The sequence below is a fragment of the Dendropsophus ebraccatus genome, chromosome 2 (assembly GCF_027789765.1).
Source record: "Dendropsophus ebraccatus isolate aDenEbr1 chromosome 2, aDenEbr1.pat, whole genome shotgun sequence".
NCBI lineage: Eukaryota > Metazoa > Chordata > Amphibia > Anura > Hylidae > Dendropsophus > Dendropsophus ebraccatus.
This window is the reverse complement of record NC_091455.1, coordinates 204,904,334-204,925,549: the sequence shown is the minus strand read 5'-3', so window position 1 is coordinate 204,925,549 and position 21,216 is coordinate 204,904,334. Positions and strand designations below refer to the sequence as shown.

General features: G+C 49.0%; 1 protein-coding gene across 2 annotated transcripts in view; it reads right to left on the bottom strand.

The window, feature by feature from the left end:
* LOC138783924 (KAT8 regulatory NSL complex subunit 1-like) overlaps nucleotides 1–21,216 on the bottom strand; it is a 49,182-nt gene that overhangs the window by 22,246 nt on the left and 5,720 nt on the right. The gene's annotated exons all lie outside the window — the stretch shown is intronic.

Sequence of the window (21,216 nt, the reverse complement as noted above, 5' to 3'; positions counted from 1 at the left end):
CACATCACTGTGTGCAGATTAGATCATGGAAACAAGCTGCAGCTTCAAGGTAAAGCTGTATAGGACAGGACAGTGGGTTCAGTATACAGCAGATGGCAATGAGATCTGTACATCCTACATCGAAGCTCAGTAATAATCTACTGTAATTATGACAGCAGTTCCTGACCCTGTCCTGGGTATAAGGACACCAACTGCATCAGAGACCCATACAGTGTCCTTATTTCGGGTCATTGGACCTAGTCTGGCCAGGACATAAGAAAATACAGGCAGGTTTCTGCATCAGTAATTGGCAAGTTTCACACTTGTGCCAGGGTTCTGTTCAGTGCCACAAAAAACAAGCCAGACAGCCCGCTGAACGGACAGACAGAAACCTAACAGACCCCACTGAAGTAAACAGGAGGAGTAAGGTTTCTGCTTATTCGGCCGGATCTGACCAGACAAATTACTGCTTGCCGATTTTTTTTGTCCGCTCAAATCCTGCAAACTAAGGGGCCTATTACACAGAGCGATAATCGACCAAATCGGGTCGATTAACACCAACGTGTAATCGAGACAACGATGAAATGATCGGCTGATCGTTGGTTTAGGTTCGGACCTAAAATCGTCAGGCGATGCGCGGCAGACTGCCAACGATTGCCCAAACACCTGACCTCTTAGCTCCTGGTCTTCTCTCCTGTGCTCCTGGCACCAGCAGCATCTAAGTGGCCTGTCAGTTGACATGCCGTGGCAGTCCCAAGAAAGAAGACCGGGAGCGGGGAGAGGTAAGGGATCAGGTGTTTGGGCAAGGGCTGCATGGACATCGCTAATGATTATCAGGCCATCTAATTGGTCCAGTAAACGAGCGCCGATCTAGCAGATTAGTGCTCGTTTACGAAAATGATCAGGCCATACACTGTCAAAATAGTGTGAACGCAGCCCAATATCTGGCTCCGGCAATATCCACGCAAACACTTAACTTCACGATAAATAAGATGTCATCCAACCCCTGAGCTGATGATCCAACAGCGGTAATGTTCAGGTTCGTACAAACTCGAACCATCGTTATTTGACTCTGGAAAACAGGAATACAACCTATGGCCCAGGCTGTATTCCTGTTTTCCAGGCAGGCTGTCTCCACCTTCCTCATGAAACGGGAAGACTTCAGGAGTCAAATACTGATGGTTCAAGTTCTTACGAACCTTAACATTAGTGCTGTTTGATCATGTCTACTCATGAACAATCTTACTGATCTGTTCACCTGTATCACCAGCTCGTAAAGCGGCCTGTGCTATAGGAACCTCAGCTTCTGCTAACAGCAGTGTTGCGTTTCAGTGTATCAGTGTGCTGGTAAGTTCTAGAACACAACCTGACTGCTTTGACAATGTTATAAAGTTCTTATCTTTACGGCGTCTCTGACCGCAGTCTAATCGCCGATACAGCACACGCCAGCTCCCCAAAGTCTGCGATTCCGTGGTAAAGCCCCAATTAATCCCAATTGTCCTAATAGAAGGTAATACAGCGCCTCCGTGCAAGGCTGAAATTACAGCACTACGCTGGACAGTTTTATTTCCTGGAAAGAGCAACGAGAACAGAGGATACGTTATAAATAAACTATACAACTAACAAAGGAGGTGAGGACAGCGTGACAGCTTCGGTGCTGAACCTTCTCGGGTCCGCGCGGACCAATCCCTGCACATTACTCAGTCAATACGTTTAGACAGCTGAGAAGTGATGACACCCATAGGATGGCCTGCAGATATACAACTGTGCCGATCAATACAGAGGAGAAGCCGGGCCGCACAGGAAAGACGTATAAAAGGCTGAAGCCTGCAATGCTAGGGTGACATCCCCTATTGATTTTTGTACGAGGTGAGAATTCGCATTGAGCTCACACAGTCACATCCCATCCGACCATTACTGTAAGGAGATGCTGAGCCAATACAATCACTGGTGACCCAATAGCCGCAGCCCTTACACATGGCACAGAAACCGTAATAAGTCACGTCTGCTATCAAATGCCTGAAGGACGGCCCTTCTCTAATGCAAAATTATATAACACTAAACTCACAAAAAAATACCCTACTATCCAGTGACAGCTCTTAGGCTGGAGATATGCATTGCCATGGTAACAGACAACAGTCTGACCCTGTGTAGTCTGATCCTGCAGACATTCATTTGCCCTAATTCTTAGTAACATTTGGTCAGAACACAAAGCGGATATAGCCATTACAGTTACTAGTCGCCATTGTGTAAGCTTCCATTGATTCTCTCTTTTTATCTCCTTCCAGATGACTTCACAGGAGAGGAGCCAGGGTGTGATCTATGGCAGATCAATACATAGCACAAGGAGAGCACACAGATGGGTCAGCAGCGGTGAGGACAGGGCATGCAGATGGTTTATTGGGGACGACATTGCAGCCACAGACACGTCCTGTCAACAAGCTCAGCTAAACCTGTCACTCCCTAATGGGCAATTACAATAAACTATTCCCCTTTATGACAGAACAGCCCCAGATTGGTCACAGTATAACGCCATGAGAGCCCCATGGACTGTTGGATCTTACCTATATGTCAGATGGGGAAAAAGTAGAGCCTGCAGTAGATGCAAATCAACACCATACACGGTATATAGGGGTCTTCTGGCTTTATGGGAATAACGGCTGGGATCACATTTACCCCCGCAGCTTGGTTTCAAGTTGTACTGGACCAAAATTTACCCGGAAAATAGAATAAGCGCAAAATCCCGCCTAAGTGCGAAATTGCTTTTTTTCCCCCGGGTTTTGAAGCATATTTTACGGAAACATTTCCAAACAGTTAATGCCACAATAAAAAAAATAAAAAAAAACACACACAAGACCTTATATGGATCAGGAGGTAAAGAAAAATGGAAAAAGAGCTGAACATGAGGAGGAAAAAGGTGCAAACCAAAAATTCCCTTAGTTAATCTTTGTCTAAAACCGGAAAAACCCTTTACGTACATAATGTAAAGTTACTTCGATGAAATAAAAAGTCCACCAGAAAATTACTCAGGATAATGTCCAGGAAGCCAAAAAGTCCCCGGATGGTAGATAATGTATGGCTCTAGTAACAGGGCGACGCCTCCGACCCAGAGTTTCACATTGCTTTTGGCCCAAGTTATCCCCTTGAAATACCAGGTAAAAAAAGCTTTGAGGCAAGTCTGTACACGGCTGTATCTAAAGGCCCTATTCCACGGAACGATTATCGGCCGTATTCAGCAGATAAGAGTCCAGTGGAATAGAAGGCAACGATCAGGTGACATTGCACGACAGCAGTGGGCGGGGAACGAGATGCAAACAAGAGCTGAGAGCGCTCGTTTGCTCCTCTATTCGGCCCGTGGAATAGGGGCTTTAGTAGAGTATGCAGAGCGCAGTAGAAAGGCATTACACCTATATCAGTACTATACACAGTGTATGATAGTGTGTACACAGCCTGAGGAGGTTCTTACATCAGAAGTTTACAAGATTCAATAAGCTGTGATCAAAGCTTAAAAAAAACCTTACATACAACACTGTGTATGAGGATCAAAAATAGCACAAAATATAACTACAGGGCTCTTATTTTTTGGCATCTTTACTATACTGTAAGAATCCACAAGACCAGAAATACCCAACAGACAGTCCCCAGACCAGAACTGGGTTGTTGATGGTTAAAGGGCACAAGACTATTCCTACAATCACATTATAAACGTCATATTTTAATTATACAGCATCCACCCCCTCTATAATCCTGCCCCCATACGACCAAATTCCCACCAACACGCTGGACCATTGGGGAAAAAAAAAAGGGGGGGGGTCTTGCCTGAAGCCGATCCCTGGTGGAAAAAGGGTTGGGGACTGCTGCACTAGACTGGGCCCTATTCCACCAGACGATTATCGTTCAGATTATCGTTAAATCGTTCGAACCTAAACGATAATCATTCGGTTGAAATGCATTTAACGATTATCAAACGAACGAGAAATCGTTGATCGCTTTATAAGACCTGGACCTATTTTTAACGTTGCTCGTTCGCATTGAATAAGAAGTCGTTCGGTCTTTCGCAGTAGATACGAACGCAATAGCGAAGAAAAAAATACTATTGCAAATACGATCATAAGTAACGATTATCGTTCCATGAAAATGAGTGAACGTTTTCAGGTCTTTCGCAATAGCGGTCGTTTAAGATCGTTAACGATTATGTGAACGATAATCGTCCGGTGGAATAGGGCCCTAAGCAATCTGTATTCAGGTAGCAGGTCGACCGCCCCCGTACACCGGGCATTCCTCATACGTGTCAGGTTACATAAAGTCTAGTCACATTTTGCCTTTAAAGGGACAGTGTCGCTTTTTTTTTTCTTTACAAAAAAAATTTAATCACAAAAGATAAGTGGTTTAGTATTTTTTTATTTTTTTTTGGCATGTGTCATCAGTGTTTTAAAACACTGTGATGTTTGCACAGGGGGCTGCCATCTTGGGGAGCATCTGTGTATGACGTCATTTCACGACATCTACACAAATGCTGTACGGCATACACACAGCATTGAAGTGAACGGGACGGAGTCCGTCCCGTTCACTTACACTGTGTTTCCTAAGCTGTGTACTGCACATGTCCAAAGACATGCGCAGTACACAGCTGTGGGAGGGAGGGGGCGCCATCTTACTGAAGTCCTGTGAGAGGTTCTGTGTGCGGCCGGAGGTGCAGTGAGGAGACACCAGTGCCGGGGCTCTGTATGTGCGGCCAGACAGCGGGGGCAGCAGGCAGATGAGGAGGTAGCTGGACGGCCGCACAATGTGAGGAGCCGGCCTCTTATCTGTGCCGCTCTGCTGGGGGGTGAGGGGTAGCAGAGGAGCTCCGGGATCTGTCAGGAGGATGGAGAGGACGTATGTGCAGGGGGATGGGGAGACTGATGGACGGGCTGTGTGTAAGGAGTTCTGTACTGCAGCCGGCCTCTTCTCTGTCCCCTGCCTTGCTCTGCTGTATCAGGGGGGAGGGGCGGCTGTTAGCAGAGGAGCTCGGGAGCTGACAAGAGAGTTGCTATAGTCACTGTGGAGGATAGTGCATGTACTTTCAGCTTATCTGGCTGGGACCCCACAATAACTACCAGTACATACATCAGATACATGCATTATCCTCCACAGTGATTATAGCTATAGAGAAATACACCAATGTATTAGCACCCAGGACAGGAGCAACTCCTACAGCTGTAGGGGCTCCTAATGTAACCAGTCACTGACCCAGCATAGGAGCCCCAGTCACTTATCACCATCAGCTGCTGCTGTCTCACTGAGGTGGCTGTACATAGCAGAGCACAGGCCTTTCTCCAAATCTTGAAATTGGTACAGTTAGCCCCAATACACACTCACCATAGCCTGTACTCTCCTGTATTATATACCTTCTCTCCATGTGTGACCCACCCCCTTGCAACTCACCCAGCCCTCTCAGCTCTGCTACATTGCCCTCTCAGCTCTGCTACATTGCCATTGCCCTCTCAGCTCTGCTACATTGCCATTGCCCTCTCAGCTCTGCTACATTGCCCTCTCAGCTCTGCTACATTGCCCTCTCAGCTCTGCTACATTGCCCTCTCAGCTCTGCTACATTGCCCTCTCAGCTCTGCTACATTGCCCTCTCAGCTCTGCTACATTGCCCTCTCAGCTCTGCTACATTGCCCTCTCAGCTCTGCTACATTGCCCTCTCAGCTCTGCTACATTGCCCTCTCAGCTCTGCTACATTGCCCTCTCAGCTCTGCTACATTGCCCTCTCAGCTCTGCTACATTGCCCTCTCAGCTCTGCTACATTGCCCTCTCAGCTCTGCTACATTGCCCTCTCAGCTCTGCTACATTGCCCTCTCAGCTCTGCTACATTGCCCTCTCAGCTCTGCTACATTGCCCTCTCAGCTCTGCTACATTGCCCTCTCAGCTCTGCTACATTGCCCTCTCAGCTCTGCTACATTGCCCTCTCAGCTCTGCTACATTGCCCTCTCAGCTCTGCTACATTGCCCTCGCTCTCTCAGCTCTGCTACATTGCCATCGCTCTCTCAGCTCTGCTACATTGCCATCGCCCTCTCAGCTCTGCTACATTGCCCTCTCAGCTCTGCTACATTGCCCTCTCAGCTCTGCTACATTGCCCTCTCAGCTCTGCTACATTGCCCTCTCAGCTCTGCTACATTGCCCTCTCAGCTCTGCTACATTGCCCTCTCAGCTCTCTCCATAGCTGTAACCCCTCTCTCCCCGGACAGAGAGTGCTGCATGTATGTGCCCACATCTGCCCTGCTTATTCCTTCCTGCTCCCTGCAGTCTCTGTCCGCCCTTGTGTTTCCCATCCTCTCCATTACTGTACAGTAACTTATAATATCACAGATTCTGCTCTTTCTGAATGTTTGTTTCATCTGTTTTACATGTTATTCAGAATAATAAATCATTATTTGGGGGGTTTGTAACCAATTGTCGGCATTTCTATGATTTCTTATGGGAAAATTTGCTTTGGTCTAAGAGTGGAATTGGATTACAAACACAGTCCCGGAATGATTTATACTCTTAATCCAAGGCACCACTGTATATCCTACCTCTGTAACATGTGACACTACTGATACCAGAGAACAATAGCCTGTACCCTCCTGTATTATATAGCTCCTCTGTGTACTGTGACACTGCGGTGTATTATGAAAGGCTAGGGACACTTGTTGTAAGTATACTTCTGTGCAGACAACAACAAAATGGTGCTGCCCAGCAGTACACATAATATCACCTTTCCCCTCTTTGTTCCTTTGTGAAAAGAGGGGGGAGGTGATGATGTCACAGCAGTTGAGCAGAGACTGCCTCTTTTTTCAGCACAGCCGTATATCAGGTTACTTTTACCAGCAGTTTTCCTGCTGGAGCTCCCCCTAGGGGCCATCACTGGGAAATATGGAAAATTAGATAGTTAATTTTTCATATTTCTTTACATGTTAAAAAAAAAAAAAAACACATATAAAGTAACAAAAAAAATAACAAATTAAATTTCATCATTTTTTTTTTTTTTTTTAACTTTGTGACACATTCCCTTTAACTATCAGGGCCTCGTCTCTTGTTTTCAGAACAACAATGGCACTGGCCTCTTGTTTAGCGTATAACAATCTGTGCCACGTTCTAATCTAGTCTCTGACCTAGATGAGCGGCCATACTCTGCTGGAGGTGCTGGGATACAGCCCAGAGCTGTGACCGTATATAGGATAGAATTACAACCTGGGTGTTAACCCCTAAAAGACAGACTAGTTTGGCCCTAAAGGTGCATTTGTTTTGTTTCGAGGTAAACTTTTCCTTTGTAGCCACAAGGAGGAAGGTTTTTTATTACACTGTAATAGTACAGCTCCCATACTCTGTATGACGGGCCTGGTGTAATTGTGGACAGTGTACACCATATAAAAGGTGTACACATACATAGTACTATATATTAAAAGGTCACTATCAGTTCAAACACCTTTCCTCCATATAACCACCTTTGGTTAATAAAGTGATTTATAGAAATAAGAATCAAAGGACACCTTACCACAAGAAGAAACCCGGCTCAATACCGTAGGTGTCTCACTTCTCTGCAATCTACTGTCCACTATCTGTCAAAGGGAAATTTGTCTCTAGTAACGGAGACAAATTACAGGAGGTGGAGGATCATACCATATGCAGGAAGAATGGGGGTGTGGGTGGTGCTGAGAAAGCCTGGGCTTTTGTACCTGCAAACTGACCCAGTCTGCCTGCTGAAGATTATTTTCCCTAAAAAGGGTAAATCAAGGATTTTCTGTCATGTCTGACCTTTATTAAAGGGGTATTCCTATCAGCAGGATAGGGGAAAAGTAGGAGATCAGGACAGTTGGGGGACTTTCTGACCTCTGTACCCCCCCCCCCCAATCGCCGTATCACGTCCCGGCTTCTGTATTATGAATAGAGCCACAGGTACAGCATGTGACTATACCCCCCGTGGCTATACTCATACCAATGGAAAGGAAAGAGCCGAGTACACCGGAGGAGTGATTTACTCTGCTCTTTCCGTCGGCGTCATAGGAATACCATGGGTCACATGCCATACCGACGGATGTAGTCATTACACAGAAGCTGGGGGCAGATACAGAGATCATGAGGTTAGGGAAGTTTCTTTTCCCTGGAATACCTCTTTAATGTTGCTGCTTACCTTCCTGTTCAAAGCACCTTGCAATCCCAGTGCATCAGTAACCCCCTTCTTCCTCCAGTACTGTTCTATACTGTGTCAACCATAAGGACCGCAAAGCACCAGCCTATTCAGTTCAATAAACTTTCTCCAGCACTATATCATGGCACAGCAGAGGTGTGTATGTGTTATGTTGTGCTTGGCTACAGAAAGCAGGAAGCCCCCAATTATAATGCTGGCAGACAGCTCAGCTGTAGTCCTGACTCCTGAAATGGAGAGAAGACAGAGCATCCCCCAGGATGCACAGCTCTCAGGGACTCAGTGACACACTAAATGTTTAATTAAGGCCCTATTACACAAAATGATTATCGGCCATAATAGTCTCGTGTAATAGTCCGTTTACACAGAGCGATAATTCCGCCAAAACTATTAACGATTTCGAAGTAACAATGTGTTTTTTAAACAATCAGCGTTTAGACGGAACGATATATTGTTTGGAAAAATTGTTATTGTGCTCGTTTTTAAGCGACTCTGTACCCACAATCTGACCTTCCCCCCAAACCACTTGTACCTTCACATAGCTGCTTTTAATCCAAGATCTGTCCTGCGGTCCGATCGGCAGGTGATGCAGTTATTGTCCCAACGCCCCTTGGGCACGGGCTTCAAATTTAAAAGTTTGATGGTGCGTTTAAACGAAACGATAATTGGCCCGATCGTACGATTAACGATGTCTGAGTAACAATTTTTTTCCATAACGATCAGCGTTCATATGGTACGATATATCGTACCCAAAATTCGTTTGGCGATCGCTTAAGCCTCTCTCACACATTGGTTAAATCTCCGAACGACTGTTCACACGGAACGATCTGCGAATTTTTTGCGAACGACAAATTGATAACATGTTGAAAGATCAAAATGAACGATTTCTCGTTCGTCGTTTGATCGTTCGCAGCGTTTACACGTACGATTATCGTTTGAATTCGACTCCGTACCCACAATCTGCCCCCCCCAAACCACTTGTACCTTTTCTGCTTTTAATCCAAGATGTGTCCTGCGGTCCGTTCTGCAGGTGATGCAGTTATTGTCCTAAAAAAAATGTAAACTTAAGGTGCGTTTACACGTAACGATTATCGTGCGAATTTGCGCAATAACGATCGAATTCAAACAATATTCGTACGTGTAAACGCAGCAAACGACGAACGAGAAATCGTTCATTTTGATCTTTCAACATGTTAGATAGCTGCTTTTAATCCAAGATCTGTCCTGGGGTCCGTTCGGCAGGAGATGCAGTTATTGTCATAAAAACTTTTAATCCTGCAGCGCTGTGTCTAACGGCCGGGGCTTGCATTTGTATATGCATTAGGCTGGCACAACCTCTCTGTCCTTCCTTCCCACCCTCCTCATCATTAGGAATACTCCAGGCAGATTGCTTCCTATTCCCCACCTGTGTGCATAATGAACATGGGCTGGATCGTTAATACACCTGTGCAAAGCTCAAACAGCAGTAAATGTTCCTGGATCATTCCTAATAATGAGGAGGGTGGGGAGGAAGGATGGAGAGGTGGTGCCAGCCTAATGCATATACAAATGTAAGCCCCGGCCGTTAGACACAGCTCTGCAGCATTAAAAGTTGTTTTTATGACAAAAGCTGCATCCCCTGCCAAACGGACCCCGGGACAGATCTTGGATTAAAAGCAGCTATCCGAAGGTACAAGTGGTTTGGGGGGGGGGGGGGGGGGGCAGATTGTGGGTACAGAGTCACTTTAAGATCGCTTAAGCCTCTCCCACACATAGGGTGAATCGGTGAAAGACTTTACACAAAGCGATCCGCGAATTTTTAGCGAACGACCGACGATTTGAGAACATGTTTAAAGATCAAAATAAAACGATTTATCGCTCGTCGCTTGATCTTTCACTGTGTTTACCCGAGCCGATTATTGCTGAAATGCGATCATTAAATCGAGCGATAATCGTTCAGTGTAAACGCACCATTATAGAAGACAACGATCAGCTGACATGAACGATATATGCTGATCATTGTCTGTGCAGTAATAACAGAAAGCCGACATAGCACGTGACTATGACACTTATAAAAGTTATCACAGGTCCGTGTTATCTTCCTCACCTTTTGGCAGTCTAGGATTCCCCTTTCAGTTATTACAACAAAGACACAGTATCTATAGACACAGGCCCCACTTGGCTCCCATCTACCACAGACACGGGCCCGAAACGGCTCCCATCTACCACAGACACTGGCCTGGCACGGCTCCCATCTGCTCTATGGACTCCATTTTTTAGTGTTGTTACAGGAGCAGAAACACAGGACTCAAGCAATGACATATCAGTCATGTGACTATTACAAGCAGTGTCTGATTGACCACGCTGGTTTATGCCGCCTGTCAAGCTTGGTTGTGGAATCTGTCATTTTGACAGCAAAAATGTTGCATCATTTTTCTCAGTCGCATACCATAAAATCCACGTGGGCGCCAATGCGAACAGAGCCCAAAAAGGCAGGAGACAACTATATAATACGTTCAAAATTCTGACAAAGTATCACAAAGATGGTGAGGAAGGAGCAAAGCAGCATGCAGGGTTCTTTACAGACTACACGATAAAACAACATATGAGCCAGCTGTAGATGTACTTAGAGTAAAAACTTTTTGGGCAAATACAAGTAAATTCTAAACTTTTGGATGAAGCACCCACAATCCAATGAACCCCAATGTCTGCCATCAGAAAACAGGAAGAACCATGTTGGGTGTTAACAGTCTGATATCACAGTTACCCCCTGAAACTGACAAGGGAGCCTATACCTTTGGTCCTAAACACAGACTTAAAAGGGGTTTTCCTATGCCCTCTGTCTTGGGGTCCAAATGCTGGACCACCAATCTCCAGACAGGAGCACTACCCCGCCCCAGTCATCTGGCCCACCCGCTGCATTGATAGTGAATAATCAGGCAGGATGACACCATGGGGCAGGGGCGGTGCTCCTAACTGTGCTTCCAGAAGATTAAGCTGACTAACAGCACAGGACTGGCGCATAGGAGGAAGTTAGGACACATACCTTCCTCCTCGGCGTTCCGGGCACTATTAGGGGCTATCAGCAGGTTAGATTAGTCAAACCTGATGATAGTTCCCCTTTAAACACAGCAGCTTAGGTAGTTATTGAGGGCAATCATAATAGGGCAACAAAGCCTGCACACGTCATGCTACGACTCTACAAGTGACCGTAAACCCCTACAGCACCCTATGGCTACTTTAGAAGAGGTCGATATAGTGAAGCCCAACACTGGTGCACAGTACTATGGCATGCAGTGCAAATACTGAAGAGCCTGAAAGGTTCCTGATCGTAGGGTGCTGGGAGACAGACACCCGCCAATCTAATATTAATGAACTGTCCTCAGAGATCTTAAAGGCTGGTAACCCCTTTACCACCACTACACAACATATGTATACATGGTAGTAGTCAGGCTGGTTAGGGCGCTGTTCACAACTGTGCTCTCCAGCACAGATTCCATCATAATTTCACAAGCTTTATTCTTCCCATCAGGACCCCATAGTGAGCAGACGCAACAATCTTTTTACTTGTCTACAAGAGCAGAAAATCCAAAACTGGTAAGAACACAGGTGTAAACTGCGGCTTAGAGGTTCTGGTGTCCAGGAAATTACTAATCTAGGGCCTAAATATAACCAGAATACTATATGGGAGTCACATAAGGTTATGTGTATGATCACCAGCATGGGGGGGAGGGGGGGGGTTTGTAGACGACATCTGCCATCCTATATCTCTGTAGAGTGAGACAGTAAACATTCTGCACAATAATTCTACTAAACATCAGGAAACAGCAAGCATCCCCCTCTGGATAAACAAGCCGAGGGGCACGTTACATAAGTGGCTCATTCACACGGAACAAGGTAATGTTTACAGCTTCTGCCATTACTGACTCGTTGCCAAGCGATTAATGAAGGCAAATGAATGGAGAGACGGATCGTACAGGCGGCCCGTCTCCTGTGTATTCAGACTGACATCGCAGGATGCACAACATTCACTGCTATGTATTCATACAGCAGAGGAACAGATGCAGAATACATTAGAATAATAGCTACAACCTCTGTGCAATAAGGCACTTACATGGGGATTCAGACATTGGTAGTAAGCCTACTGTAACCCACAGATATCCTACACTACAGGGGATACTGGGCTGGATACTTTTCAGACTTGGCAAAATCCCTTCGAGATGACTATATATACCAGAGCATGCATATTCTACAAGGTGAAGAAACATCTGTCTAAGGGCCCTATTCCACCGGACGATTATAGTTTGCATAATCGTTAATGATTAACGATCTCAAACGACCGCTATTGCAAAATACCTGAAAACGTTCACTCATTTCCATGGAACGATAATAGTTACTTATGATCGAAATTGCGATTGTTTTTTCTTCGCTATTGCGTTCGTATCTATTGTGACCGAACAATGTCTTATTCAATGCGAACGATTTGCCAACGTTTTGCGAACGAGCAACGATAAAAATAGGTCCAGGTCTTATAAAGCAATCAACAATTTCTTGTTCGGTCGTTAATCGTTAACTTGGGCAAGTTCACACTGCGTTCTGGCTGTCCATTTATTGTATACATTTAAAGTGTCACTTTTTTTTTTTTGTAGTACTGGCAGTTTTTAATAAACTTTGTAATTGGGTTTATTAGGCAAATATGCCATTGTCTGCATTCAAAAAGACTTTCCCCAGGTCCCCCCCCCCCTCTCATCCACTGCTCATTATCAGGATATCTCAACTGTTACATCAGTCGGGTCCTATCTGTTCTATGGAGAGGGGAGGGGGGAGGAGGGAGATTAGTCGCCAGCAGAGAACAAAGGATTACACAGTAAGATGGTATTCAGAGGTCAGTGCAGACTTTACAGGAGATATCCCGTTGATTTAGCTGTAAATTAACTCTTTGTTGTCCTGTTTTGTTTCCTCATCTCCCACCACCCCTCCCCTCTCCATAAGAGAACCATGAAGACGGGGGGTGGGAGAGCTTCAAACTGATTTTTCAGGGGCTGCGGGCGATCGTGCGGCCGGGGGCTGCGGGCGATCGTGCGGCCGGGGGCTGCGGGCGATCGTGCGGCCGGGGGCTGCGGGCGATCGTGCGGCCGGGGGCTGCGGGCGATCGTGCGGCCGGGGGCTGCGGGCGATCGTGCGGGCGATCGTGCGGCCGGGGGCTGCGGGCGATCGTGCGGCCGGGGGCTGCGGGCGATCGTGCGGCCGGGGGCGATCGTGCGGCCGGGGGCGATCGTGCGGCCGGGGGCGATCGTGCGGCCGGGGGCGATCGTGCGGCCGGGGGCGATCGTGCGGCCGGGGGCGATCGTGCGGCCGGGGGCGATCGTGCGGCCGGGGGCGATCGTGCGGCCGGGGGCTGCGGGGCTGGGGGCGATCGTGCGGCCGGGGGCTGCGGGGCTGGGGGCGATCATGCTGTCGGGGGCTGCAGGGCTGGGGGCGATCGTGCGGCCGGGGGCTGCGGGACTGGGGGCGATCGTTCGGCCGGGGGCTGCGGGCGATCGTGCGGCCGGGGACTGGGGGCGATCGGGGCTGCAGGGGGGCGGGCAGGATATACATTACCTGATCCCGGCTCCTGCTTGCTTCAGCGGCTCCCGGCACGTTCCGCCGGCCAATCAGTGCGCTGCCCCGCCGCAGCACACTGATTGGCCGGGCGGGCCGTGAAGACACCGGGAGCCCCGAAGCAAGCAGGAACGGGTAATGTATAATGTCCGGCGGCCGGGGGGTTAATGGGGCAGGCTGCAGACAAAATCGCAGCAGGGATGTACATCCCTGCTGCGAGTTTCTCTGCTATTGAAAGTATAGGGCCGGGATCTGCAGCGAGTCTCCCTGCAAAAACGCAGCAAGGAGACTCGCTGCAGATCCGGCAAGTGGGTTTGTAACCTTAATGTACACAAAGATGTGCCAGACCAGGATTTTCTGTACGTTAAACGTACTAAAACAGATGCAAAAACATAGTGTAACCCAAGTCTAAGATTCAAGAGAATTCCTGAAAGTCATAGTGAAGGCTGGAAGGTTACCAAGAGCAAAGAGCACATGTAGTTTTGCAATAAAGTTCAGAGCTGGCCAGGGCCGAGGGACATTTAAAGACTACGGATGTGACAGGCAGATAAGGCGATGGCACAGCGCTCGGCGGGTTCTGGTAGACTAGGACCGTGGTTCTCAAACTTTTTCGTCTGGAGCCTCACCCAACAGACAAAATGATGCCTGGGCCTCACCAGATTGACCGAGAGGGTGCTAGAGCCTCACCATTTATGGTAGAAGTCTATGCAAGTATAAAAACTATTGCTCAGTCTACCCTCCATTTGTCTCCTAATCTCTGTATAATATAAAATAAGTACTAAATGAGTCAATAATGTTCCTAAAGTAGAGATTGTTTGAGTCCAGGAAAGGATTGTGCAGCTTGTGGTCACTTTTGTGAGAACTACCTCCTCAGATGGGCCTCACCAGCAACTAGGGGGCGCCTCACTGGTGAGGCCCGCCTCACAGTTTTAGAAGCACTGGACTAGGAGCTAACATGATACACGCCAGGCGTCATGCAGTCATCTCATCAAATGTACCACCACATGTGCACTGTATCCCCAATGTGTCAGATCAGACAGGAAAGTATGCCTGGAGGAAGACTAAAGCCGGCCGTACACATGACATTAGTCAGCAAAGCTCACCAATATCAAGATCAGCTGGCTTTCTAAAGTTTACGAGGTCCATCTGACTCCACCAACAGATGAAAGAACAATCAGGAACATTAGATTTCAACATGCCTGATCCAGTTTGCCTTCACGACCACAAGCCTCCCTGAGATGTCATGTCCAGACCCCTGCGGTTCTACTGAACCCAGATTTCAGCACCCAGGTTTAGCTTGCAGTAAGCTGCTGCTTCACATCAACTTGGTGATTTTTAGGTCACATGATACTGCACTGGATTAGTGTGGCAATTCTGTGCAATAGCAAAAGGAGTGTTAGGGCTGCAGAATTTGGTTGCACAACCCTTCAGTGATCACTATACACAGCGCACAAGTCTCATCTAGCCCTGTGACCTCCTTGGGCTCTCCGCCCTCTCTGCACCTCTTCTCACCATCACACAACTCACTTAACAAATCACAAGTTTCTAAATTAAAGGGGTGAGGACTTGGATTCTCATTATGAGGAAGTGATTTACAATCCTCTCCTCACTCAGTTTGTAAGAACAGAAGTGATGGTACCTGGCCCTGGAAGACGGGGATCTTACAGCTGTGACTCAGTGAGAAGGAGCCACAGTTTACTAGCATTGAGAATCAACAACACGGCCATGTGCAGAGTACAGGAATGACAGACGCTCACAGAAAGCAGAGTATGGCCGCAGCATATAGATGCTATAGCAAGGTGGCAACTTCTACAGTCACTCCTATACAAGCTGCTAGGTATATACACAGACTCATACATAACCTGCACAGTTAGTTTACAGGAGCAGGAAAGCCAGCGCTATGTACACCACCCATATAACTAAAACAGTGTCAATGTACATGGTCAGTGTTACACCTCCTATAAAATATACATAACTAGGGGTATACATACTGCTGTAACTACGCAGGTTATATAGGGGACTGTGTATATGCTACTGATCCAATGCGCGCACTCTCTATAAAAAAAAAAAACACATACATATACACACACACTGTATTGACATTATACAGGTTATATAGGGGCAGGAGTAGGAGTATACATGCTGTTGGCATTATGCAGAATGAAGATATATAATCTCCATTCTGTAGTGTCAGTTTATCATAGCAGGCGATCAGTAGAATGTGCATTGTCACCTATATAACCTGAAGAGTGTCAGTATATAGAAAGCGACCAGTAGCATAATCATGGCCCCCTATATAACATGCATAGTGTCAGTATATAGGAGCTGGCATCAGTAGCATATACATGGCCCCCTATATAACCAGCATAGTGTCAGTAGCATATACATGGCCTCCTATATAACCAGCATAGTGTCAGTATATAGGAGCTGGGTGTCAGTAGCATATACATGGCCTCCTATATAACCAGCATAGTGTCAGTGTATAGGAGCTGGGTGTCAGTAGCATATACATGGCCTCCTATATAACCAGCATAGTGTCAGTATATAGGAGCTGGGTGTCAGTAGCATATACATGGACCTCTATATAACCAGCATAATGACAGTATATAGGAGCTGGCATCAGTAGCATATACATGGACCCCTATATAACCAGCATAGCATCAGTATATATGAGCTGGGTGTCAGTAGCATACACATGGGCCCCCTATATAACCAGCATAATGACAGTATATAGGAGCTGGGTGTCAGTACCATATACATGGCCTCCTATATAACCAGCATAGTATTAGTAGCATATACATGGCCTCCTATATAACCAGCAGTGTCAGTATATAGGAGCTGGGAGTCAGTAGCATATACATGGCCCCCTACACACACACACGTACCCCAGGCACTGTATACAGGGGGCCTGTACACACACACACACACACACACACACACACACACACACACACACACAGGTACCCCAGGCACTGTATACAGGGGGCCTGTACACACCACAGGTACCCCAGGCACTGTATACAGGGGGCCTGTACACACACACACACACACAGGTACCCCAGGCACTGTATACAGGGGGCCTGTACACACACAGGTACCCCAGGCACTGTATACAGGGGGCCTGTACACACACACACACAGGTACCCCAGGCACTGTATACAGGGGGCCTGTACACACCACAGGTACCCCAGGCACTGTATACAGGGGGCCTGTACACACACACACACACACACACACACACACAGGTACCCCAGGCACTGTATACAGGGGGCCTGTACACACCACAGGTACCCCAGGCACTGTATACAGGGGGCTTGTACACACCACAGGTACCCCAGGCACTGTATACAGGGGGCCTGTACACACCACAGGTACCCCAGGCACTGTATACAGGGGGCTTGTACACACCACAGGTACCCCAGGCACTGTATACAGGGGGCCTGTACACACCACAGGTACCCCAGGCACTGTATACAGGGGGCCTGTACACACCACAGGTACCCCAGGCTAGGGCTGGGCGGTATACCGTGAAAATACCGATACCGTCCCTGGCGTCGGTAAACCGACCTCAACTTTGCCAGGGCGGTATTTGCGGTATTTCTCCTCCGCCCCCTCAGCTCCCCAGTGTCCCCGCCCCCAACCTGCCTGGGATTCCAGCCAGGGCGCACATTTACTATTGAGGCAGGTGACCTCCCATCCCCTGCCCTGCAGCAGTCTGACATTTGGCAGCAGCCCATCGCCCCCCATCTCCTCTCACCCCGAACAGTGGCTGACCCGCTCCTCATACCTGGCACACAAGCGGCATTCCCGGCCGCCCCCGCCACTCACCCTCCGGAAGAGCCGACCCGCTCTTAATAACCAGCACTGAGTTCACACGCGGCCCTCCTGGCCGCACGCAGCCGCAGGTTCCCGGTCTCTGGAGAAGGAGGTTGCAGGGACCGCGGGATCGTGTGATGGATGGCGTCACTGTGGGTGGTGAAGCTGTATAGCGGGATCGGGGGTCTGCACTGCGCCTCCACATCCCGCTATACAGCCCCAGCGCAGCGACGCCATCCATCACACGATCCCGCGATCCCTGCAACCTCCTTCTCCAGAGACCGGGAACCTGTGGCTGCGTGCGGCCAGGAGGGCCGCGTGTGAACTCAGTGCTGGTTATGAAGAGCGGGTCGGCGACTGTCAGAAATGCTGCGTGTGTGCCGGGTATGAGGAGCAGGTCAGCGACTGTTCGGGAGGGGGGGGGGGGGGGGGTGAGAGGAGGTGGCAGCCGTGAGGGCCAAGTGTGTGCCAGTGCTGTATCTTCTCCCTAGTGACAAGGGAGAAGATGCAGTTTATATCACCCCCAGCTTCTGCCCCCCCCCCCTTCTGCCTAGATCACCCCCAGCTTCTGCCCCCCCCTTCTGCCTAGATCTCCCCCAGCTTCTGCCCCCCCCCCCTTCAGCCTAGATCTCCCCCAGCTTCTGCCCCCCCCTTCTGCATAGATCTCCCCCAGCTTCTGCCCCCCCCTTCTGCCTAGATCACCCCCAGCCTCTGCCCCCTCCTTCTGCCCAGATCTCCCCCAGCTTCTGCCCCCCCCCTTCTGCCCAGATCTCCCCCAGCTTCTACCCCCCCCCTTCTGCCTAGATCTCCCCCAGCTTCTACCCCCCCCCCTTCTGCCTAGATCTCCCCCAGCTTCTACCCCCCCTTCTGCCTAGATCTCCCCCAGCTTCTACCCCCCCCTTCTGCCTAGATCTCCCCCAGCCTCTGCCCCCCCTTCTGCCCAGATCACCATCTTCTGCCCCCCCTTCTGCCCAGATCACCCCCATCTTCTGCCCAGATCACCCCCATCTTCTGCCCCCCTTCTGCCCAGATCACCCCCAGCTTCTGCACCCCCTTCTGCCTAGATCTCCCCCAGCTTCTGCCCCCCCTTCTGCCTAGATCTCCCCCAGCTTCTGCCCCCCCCTTCTGCCTAGATCTCCCCCAGCTTCTGCCCCCCCTTCTGCCTAGATCACCCCCAGCTTCTGCCCCCCCCTTTCTGCCCAGATCACCCCCAGCTTCTGCCCCCCCCTTTCTGCCCAGATCTCCCCCAGCTTCTGTCCCCCCTTCTGCCCAGTTCACCCCCAGCTGCTGCCGCCCTGCCCCAGTTCTAATTGCAGTCCCCCTTGCCCCTGCTTCAGCTGCCCCCTCTTCTATTTGATGTGCTGCCAGAGGTTGGGGGGCTCATACAAAATTCATGGGGCCCCATGTATTTTTTATTTTTTTTTTGCTATGGGGTGTCATGAATCCTAGCTATGCCCCTGCTCCACCCCCAGCTGTCTTTTGTGATCCTCTAAGGGTGTATTTACACAGAGATTTATCTGACAGATTTTGGAAGCCAAAGCCAGGAATGGATTTAAAAAGAGGAGAAATCTCAGGCTTTGCTTTATGACCTGATCCTTGTTTACAGTCTGTTCCTGGCTTTGGCTTCAAAGATCTGTCAGTTAAATTTGCCTGTGTAAACGCACCATTAGACACATGAATGCTCAGCTTAGCTGAGTGTGCATGTGTTTTTAATGTAGAACCTGCATAGCTGTATACCTGTGTATACACGTCTTGTATTGTGGACATACATATATAATACTGCCACTACAGGACGTGTATATACGGGTATACAGCTATACACACTACAGGATGTGTATATACTGGTATACAGCTATGTACGCACTACAGGACATGCATACACAGGTATACAGCTATGTAGTACATAGCGCTATACCTGTATATACACGTCCTGTACTTTGTACATTGCTGAATACCCGTATATACATGTCCTATTGTAGCTGTATACCTGTATATACATGTCCAGGTTCTCTGAGACCCCCTAATTATAATAACAAATAATGACAATAGACTAAATGGCTCATCCTTGTGTTGCTGCTCAGTGAGTTACTTTTTTTTTACTCTATTAAAACAAAATATCCCCAGGTTGGCACGGTTAAGTGGGTGTGGCTTGCAGAAAGGTGTGGCTTACCTAAGGGGCGTGTCATAATTATCGTTCACTTATCGTTACCGCGGCTACATGTACGATTAACCGCGATAATGATTTAGGTCAATATCGCCCAGCCCTACCCCAGGCACAGTATACAGGGGGCCTGTACACACCACAGGTACCCCAGGCACAGTATACAGGGGGCCTGTACACACCACAGGTACCCCGGGCACTGTATATAGGGGGCCTGTACACACCACAGGTACCCCGGGCACTGTATATAGGGGGCCTGTACACACCACAGGTACCCCAAGCACTGTATACAGGGGGCCTGTACACACCACAGGTACCCCGGGCACTGTATACAGGGGGCCTGTACACACCACAGGTACCCCGGGCACTGTATACAGGGGGCCTGTACACACCACAGGTACCCCGGGCACTGTATACAGGGGGCCTGTACACACCACTGGTACCCCGGGCACTGTATATAGGGGGCCTGTACACACCACTGGTACCCCGGGCACTGTATATAGGGAGCCGGTGTACACACTGGTACCCCAGGCACAGTATACAGGGGGTCTGTGTACACACTGGTACCCCAGGCACAGTATACAGGGGGTCTGTGTACACACTGGTACCCCAGGCACAGTATACAGGGGGTCTGTGTACACACTGGTACCCCAGGCACAGTATACAGGGGGCCTGTGTACACACTGGTACCCCAGGCACAGTATACAGGGGGCCTGTGTACACACTGGTACCCCAGGCACAGTATACAGGGGGCCTGTGTACACACTGGTACCCCAGGCACAGTATACAGGGGGCCTGTGTACACACTGGTACCCCAGGCACAGTATACAGGGGGCCTGTGTACACACTGGTACCCCAGGCACAGTATACAGGGGGCCTGTGTACACACTGGTACCCCAGGCACAGTATACAGAGGGCCTGTGTACACACTGGTACCCCAGGCACAGTATACAGGGGGCCTGTGTACACACTGGTACCCCAGGCACAGTATACAGGGGGCCTGTGTACGCACTGGTACCCCAGGCACAGTATACAGGGGGCCTGTACACGCACTGGTACACCAGGCACAGTATACAGGGGGCCTGTACACACACTGGTACCCCAGGCACAGTATACAGGGGGGCTGTACACACACTGGTACCCCAGGCACAGTATTCAGGAACCTGTACACACACTGGTACCCAAGGCACAGTAAACAGGGAACTTTTATACACACACAGACACACTGGTACCCCAGGCACAGTATACAGGGGGCCTGTACACACCACAGGTACCCCAGGCACTGTATACAGGGGGCCTGTACACACCACAGGTACCCCAGGCACTGTATACAGGGGGCCTGTACACACCACAGGTACCCCAGGCTCAGTATACAGGGGGCCTGTACACACACACAGGAACCCCGGGCTCAGTATACAGAGGGCCTGTACACACCACAGGTACCCCAGGCACAGTATATAGGGGACCTGTACACACACTGGTACCCCAGGCACAGTATATAGGGGG